Source organism: Bufo gargarizans, chromosome 8, assembly GCF_014858855.1.
Source record: "Bufo gargarizans isolate SCDJY-AF-19 chromosome 8, ASM1485885v1, whole genome shotgun sequence".
Taxonomy (NCBI): domain Eukaryota; kingdom Metazoa; phylum Chordata; class Amphibia; order Anura; family Bufonidae; genus Bufo; species Bufo gargarizans.
Window position 1 is genome coordinate 91857391 of NC_058087.1, and position 6000 is coordinate 91863390.

The window sequence follows — 6000 nt, forward strand, 5'->3', positions numbered from 1 at the left end:
CAAATGAATTGTACCTCCTTTTCTTCTCACAAATACAGCTTTCTTTTGGTGGTATTTGATTGCTGCTGAGATTTTTCGTTTTTTTTTTTTATATTAATCAAAATAGACCGCAATTTTCTCCAAAAAAGTGTATTTTTAACTTTTTCTGGAAAAATTGTTTAAATATAATTACATTTCTATACAAGTTTGTGTCAGAATTTATTGTGCTACATGTCTTTGCTAAAAAAAAATCCAATAAGTGTATATTTATTGGTTTGTTCAAAAGTTATAGCGTTTACAAAAAATTTGAATTTCCGCATTTTGAAGTAGCTCTGACTTTCTGAGAACCTGTCATGTTTCTTGAGGTGCTAGAATGCCAGTATAGTATAAATATCCCCCAAATGACCCCATTTTAGAAAGAAGACACCCCCAAAGTATTTGCAGAGGGGCATGGTGAGTTTATGTATGATTTAATTTTTTTTCACAAGTTAGCGGAAAATGACACTTTCTGAGGAAAAAATAATAATAAAGTTTCCATTTCTGCTAACGTCTGTCAAAAAAATATAAAATCTCCCACAGGCTCACTATGCACCTCAGTGAATACCTTGGGTGTCTACTTTCCGAAATGGGGTCATTTGTGGGGTGTGTTTACTGCTCTGGGCGGGGCAAAATTGTGAGCAACCCTGTAAAGCCTAAAGGTACTCGTTGGACTTTCAGCCCCTTTACGCACCTAGGCTGCAAAAAAGTGTCACACATGTAGAATCGCCGTACTAAGAAGAAGTAGGGCAATGTGTTTTGTGGTGTATTTTTACATATACTTATGCTGGGTGAGAGAAATATCTCTGTAAATTGACATCTTTGTATAATTTTTTTTTTTAAGTTGTCATTTACAGAGATATTTCTCACACACAGTATGGGTATATGTAAAAATACACCCCAAAACACATTGCCCTACTTCTTCTGAGTACAGCGATACCACATGTGTGACACTTTTTTGCAGCCTAGGTGCACAAAGGGGCCCAAATTCCAATGAGTACCTTTAGGATTTCACAGGGCATTTTTACGCATTTGGATTCCAAACTACTTCTTACACTTTAGGGCCCCTAAAATGCCAGGGCAGTATAAATACCCCACAAGTGACCCCATTTTGGAAAGAAGACACCCTAAGGTATTCCGTGAGGGGCACGGTGAGTTCATAGAAGTTTTTTTTGGGGGCACAAGTTAGCGGAAATGTTTTATTTTTTTTCTTACAAAGTCTCATATTCCACTAACTTGTGACACAAAATTATAATCTTACATGAACTCACCATACCCCTCACAGAATACCTTGGGTGTCTTCTTTCTAAAATGGGGTTACTTGTGGGGTATTTATACTGCCCTGGCATTTTTGGGGCCCTAAAGCGTGAGAAGTAGTTTGGAATCCAAATGTGTAAAAATGGCCAGTGAAATCCTAAAAGTGCTCATTGGAATTTGGGCCCCTTTGCGCACCCAGGTTGCAAAAAAGTGTCACACATGTGAGAGAAATATCTCTGCAAATTGAAAACTTTGAGATATTTCTCTCACCCAGTATGGGTATATGTAAAAATACACCCCAAAACACATTGCCCTACTTCTCCTGAGTACGGTGATACCACATGTGTGACACTTTTTTGCAGCCTAGGTGCGCAAAGGGGCCCGAATTCCAATGAGTACCTTTTCGGAGGGCATTTTTAGATATTTCGATTCCAGACTTCTTCTCGCGCTTTAGGGCCCCTAAAATGCCAGGGCAGTATAAATACCCCACATGTGACCCCATTTTGGAAATAATACACCCCAAGGTATTCCGTGAGGGGCATGGCGAGTTCATAGAAGATTTTTTATTTATTTTTTGGCGCAAGTTAGCGGAAATTATTTATTTTATTTTTTTCTCACAAAGTCTCCCTTTCCGCTAACTTGTGACAAAAAGTTCAATCTTTCATGGACTCAATATTCCCCTCAGCGAATACCTTGGGGTGTCTTCTTTCCAAAATGGGGTCATTTGTGGGGTGTTTGTACTGGCCTGGCATTTTAAGGTCTCCACAATCATTAAATGTATGGCCAGCATTAGGAGTTTCTGCTATTCTCTTTATATTGAGCATACTGGTAATGAGATTTTCTTTTCCATTCAGCCTCTGGGCTGAAAGAAAAAATGAACGGCACAGATTTCTTCTTTCGCATTGATCAATGTGGATAAAAAAATCTCTGCCAAATAATGTGCAAAGAAAAAAAGGAGGAAAGGCGTCTGCCAGGACATAGGAGCGCCGCCCAACATCCAAACCCACTTCAGCTCGTATGCCCTGGCAAACCCGATTTCTCCATTCACATCAATCGATGTGGATGAATAAATTATTGCCAGAATTTTTAATTTTTTTATACAAAGTGTTTGCCAAAGCATATGAACACCGCCCCTCAGCTCATAAGCCTCGGCAAACGTATCTTTTTTACTGCAGAGGAGAAATCTTGTCTTGCAGCGCCGCATACACCGACATCAGTGCTGCAGCTGGTTGATCGCTTGGTCCACCTAGAAGCTAAAAAAAAAAAGGCAGCAACACAATAAATTTATTAACATCAAGTTTTATAAACTTTATATAACATTTGAAACATTTTTACCTTTAGAGGACAAACCTCTCCTTCCCCATGGGACAATGTGCAAAGCGCAAATCGCCCAGAGATGTGGCGAAGTACATTATGCACTTTGTCCCAGGTGAAAGGAGAGGTTTGTAGCAGCTCTGTGTGAAAGGGCCCTAAGTCACACGATCCCTACACTAATAGTGTACCTGTGTGTGGTACTTGCGGAAACACTCCCCTATGCATAGGGCAGGCTGGTCAGGACAGTCAGGACAAAAAACTGTGTTGTCACGCCTTATTCCAGCCCTGCTACAGACACAACATCTTTTTCTTGGGGAACGCTGAGTTGGGGTACCAGGATAGACACTCGGGAAGTGTCTGTCATGTAGCCGGCTAACTACATCAGGGACTTGGGGCACGGACCCTCCTTCGATACAGAAGTTCCGAAAAGATCTCTTCCTGGAATTTTAGGAAGGATCCCGTTCTCCCAGCCTTACTTTAGAGAACAAAACTATTATAGACAGCCAATTGAATTAAATAAACAGACACCTTCTTATACCAGAGTTTGGTGCGGCAGGACACCAAATAGGGAGCCAACATCTGGTCATTGAAGTCCACCCCTACCATGTGAAGGTTATAGTCATGGACAGAGAGGGGTTTCTCAATGACTCCAGTTGCCCTTTCAATTTGTACTGTCGTGTCTGCGTGAATGGTGGACAGAAGGTAAACGTCCCTCTTGTTCCTCCACTTCACTGTAAGCAGTTCTTGGTCACACAAGACAGCCCTCTCCCCCTGTGCAAGTCGGGTATTAACGAGCCGTTGGGGGAAGCCCCGGCAACTAGGTCGCGCGGTGCCACAGCATTGAATTCCGACTAGATGTAAGTGCCGAAAGAGGGCCACGATTGTGTAAAAATTGTCCACGTATAAGTGGTACCCCTTGTGGAGTAAAGGTGACACCAAGTCCCAGACAATGTTGCCACTGTTCTCCAGGTAGCCAGGGCATCCGGCCGGCTCCCATTTTGAGTCTTTTCCCTCATAGACCCTAAAACGACATGTATAGCCTGTGGCAAGGGATGAGCGAACCCGAACTGTATAGTTCGGGTTCGTACCGAATTTTGGGGTGTCCGTGACACGGACCCGAACCCGGACATTTTCGTAAAAGTCTGGGTTCGGGTTCGGTGTTCGTCGCTTTCTTGGCGCTTTTTGAAAGGCTGCAAAGCAGCCAATCAACAAGCGTCATACTACTTGCCCCAAGAGGCCGTCACAGCCATGCCTACTATTGGCATGGCTGTGAATGGCCAGAGCACCATGTGACCCAGCCTCTATTTAAGCTGGAGTCACATAGCGCCGCCCGTCACTCTGCTCTGATCAGCATAGGGAGAGGTTGCAGCTGCCACGTTAGGGCGAGATTAGGCAGTGATTAACTCCTCCAAAGGACTTAATTCAGAGATCGATCTGCAGCTTTGGATAATTGAGCTGCTGCTATTGAATTGCTCACTGTTTTTAGGCTGCCCAGAGCGTTTTTCAGTCACTTTTTTCTGGGGTGATCGGCGGCCATTTTGTGTCTTGTGGTGTGCCAGCACAAGCTGCCACCAAGTGCATTTAACCCTGGTTATTTTTTGGACATATACTACATCAGGGGCAAGCTGAGCCTGTCACCAAATGCATTTAACCCTCAATGGTGTGGTTGTTTTTTGGCTAAATCCTACATCAGGGTGAAGCTGTCACACCAAGTGCATTTAACCAGCAATAGTTTGTTTATTTTTTGGCCATATACTACATCAGGGGCAAGCTGAGCCTGTCACCAAGTGCATTTAACCCTCAATGATGTGGTTGTTTTTTGGCTAAATCCTACATCAGGGTCAAGCTGTCATACCAAGTGCATTTAACCATCAATAGTGTGGTTATTTTTTGGCAATATACTACATCAGGGGCAAGCTGAGCCTGTCACAAAGTGCATTTAACCCTCAATAGTGTGGTTGGTCACACTGTCACACCAAGTGCATTTAACCATCAATAGTGTGGTTATTTTTTGGCCATATCCCAGTCTAATTCTGTCAGTAAACCTATACCTGTCACCCAGCGCCTAAATACTAGGCCTCAAATTTATATCCAGCTAAATCTGTCGTTACTGCTGTACTGTTGTGGCTGGTCAAGTTATTTAGTGTCCGTCAAAGCACAGTTTGAAATACAATTCCCAATATAGTGGTTTCTGCTGTATCAGAGCTATTTTTAATCTATCCCAAAAAGGGTATATAAGATTCAAGGTGCACATAGGGTCATTCTGAATAACTTCACACACACGCTACTGTGCATTTCCAAGTCTAATTCTGTCATTAAACCTATACCTGTCACCCAGCGCCTAAATACTAGGCCTCAAATGTATATCCAACTAAATCTGTCGTTACTGCTGTACTGTTGTGGCTGGTCAAGTTATTTAGAGTCCGTCAAAGCACAGTTTTTGTTCTGGGTTGAAATACAATTCCCAATTTAGCAATTTCCTAATTTAGTGGTTTCTGCTGTATCAGAGCTATTTTTAATCTATCCCTAAAAGGGTATATAAGATTCAAGGTGCACATAGGGTCATTCTGAATAACTTCACACACACGCTACTGTGCATTTCCATGTCTAATTCTGTCATTAAACCTATACCTGTCACCCAGCGCCTAAATACTAGGCCTCAAATTTATATCCAACTAAATCTGTCGTTACTGCTATACTGTTGTGGCTGGTCAAGTTATTTAGAGTCCGTCAAAGCACAGTTTTTGTTCTGGGTTGAAATACAATTCCCAATTTAGCAATTTCCTAATTTAGTGGTTTCTGCTGTATCAGAGCTATTTTAAATCTATCCCTAAAAGGGTATATAAGATTCAAGGTGCACATAGGGTCATTCTAAATAACTTCACACACACGCTACTGTGCATTTCCAAGTCTAATTCTGTCAGTAAACCTATACCTGTCACCCAGCGCCTAAATACTAGGCCTCAAATTTATATCCAACTAAATCTGTCGTTACTGCTGTACTGTTGTGGCTGGTCAAGTTATTTAGAGTCCGTCAAAGCACAGTTTTTGTTCTGGGTTGAAATACAATTCCCAATTTAGCAATTTCCTAATTTAGTGGTTTCTGCTGTATCAGAGCTATTTTAAATCTATCCCTAAAAGGGTATATAAGATTCAAGGTGCACATAGGGTCATTCTAAATAACTTCACACACACGCTACTGTGCATTTCCAAGTCTAATTCTGTCATTAAACCTATACCTGTCACCCAGCGCCTAAATACTAGGCCTCAAATTTATATACAACTAAATCTGTCGTTACTGCTGTACTGTTGTGGCTGGTCAAGTTATTTAGAGTCCGTCAATGCACAGTTTTTGTTCTGGGTTGAAATACAATTCCCAATTTAGCAATTTCCTAATTTAGTGGTTTCTGCTGT